Consider the following 1,651-nt stretch of genomic DNA (forward strand, 5'->3'; position numbering starts at 1 on the left):
ACAAATGGGTTATTCTGATGTGTTTAATGTATTTTTATTAAGTAAAAAACATGGAAATAAAAACTTTGTGTTTTAATTTGCCTAAATTGTGTCTGATTTTGTCAAACAGAAGCTAAAGAAATCAGAAACTAGTAAAAGAGATACAGACAGAGATAGATAGATAGATATAGACAGACATACATAGAGACAGATAGATAGACAGACATACATAGAGACAGATAGATAGACAGACATATATAGAGATAGAGACAGATAGACAGACATATATAGATAGATAGATAGAGACAGACAGGCAGAGCCACTCCGGTCTGTAGCAATAATGCCAGGTACTAGGCACAGTGATTAGATGCTGTCCACTCCAGAGACATGCGAGTGGTGGTGGTCGTGGTGTTTGTATTTTCATTATTAATACTAATGTTACTGTTATTAATATCATTAGTGTTGGTGGTATTATTGTTATTTATTTTGCAAACATAATACAGCGATTTTATATCAGTTGATGTAATATAAAAATGACAGGAATGCCTAAAATAATACTGTGAAATGGTAGAACGAATGTGGATTTCAAAACTAGCCTAGCGATACTGAAACACAGACATAGTTCTGTGTATGCGCCAGCGAACATGTGTGGTGCATGTCTGCAGCGAACCAGCAGAGGGCGATACTACCCTTTCAAAAATATAATCGAGACAGTTCATAGTTTGGGAAAATGCTGAAAGACATTAATAAATACTTTGTTTTCATTTTAATATATTGAATTTCCAAAACGCTACATTTTGAGTTATAGGAAATCTTGGCGACAGAGTTACTTTATTAAAATCTCCATGGCACTGAATGAAAAACAGATACAATTGAGAGAATGCCTCATCTGTAGAATGCAGTTTGTGCTCAGGCTGTATAGGCGAGATCGCCCCCTGCTGGACAGCCGCAGTAAAAGTCTAGAGCACCTGGTATTCCAAGGTGGGACCCCATCCAAGTACTAACCAGGCCCAACCCTACTTAGCTCCCGAGATTGGACGAGAGCGGGCGTTTTCAGGGTGGCATGGCCATAGATGAGGATTGTTGCCTTTTAATACGCTCTGTACTACAATTACAAAGGTATTGTCAACTACAGTAATATGGTAGTGTCATAGTTTATATCCAGTGCGATTCCAAAGCTCACACTCGGAGACCTGTGGCTTTAAAATAGTTTAGAAATGAGATCTGTTTAGAAAGCATTTAAAACTACTGTAATAATGCCACTGATAAAGGAACGGTAAGACTAATATAGAATTGGTACGATGTGCTGGTGTGACGCAGCCCGTGTAACTGGCGCAGGGGGTACAGGCTGGTATCGGAGACGTGTAACAACATAGACAGAGATATCAATAGAAGTAAATGAACAGGAACATGAACACGAAGACAGCTTTCACATTAGCAACCCCACCTACCACCGGTTGTCAATTCACCAGCAGGTAACAATGGAAAGGCATCACCATGACGACTGTGCCGTCTGACAATGCCACGTGTCTCAGCACTGGACTGTGAGCACATAGACAGGCAGAGTAATAATGAGCGGCACGCTTTGAAGAAGCATGGCCCTGAAATCACTCCATTAATAACACATCCCAAACGCGCTGCTCGTTCATGTGTAATGTGTGTGCTGTAATAT

General features: G+C 39.9%; 1 pseudogene; it reads right to left on the minus strand.

Annotated features, from left to right (window-relative positions):
• Positions 1 to 935: 935 nt before the first annotated feature.
• Positions 936 to 1,054, minus strand: LOC121294187 (annotated as a pseudogene).
• Positions 1,055 to 1,651: the final 597 nt, after the last annotated feature.

This window comes from Polyodon spathula, chromosome 18 (genome assembly GCF_017654505.1).
Source record: "Polyodon spathula isolate WHYD16114869_AA chromosome 18, ASM1765450v1, whole genome shotgun sequence".
Classification (NCBI taxonomy): domain Eukaryota; kingdom Metazoa; phylum Chordata; class Actinopteri; order Acipenseriformes; family Polyodontidae; genus Polyodon; species Polyodon spathula.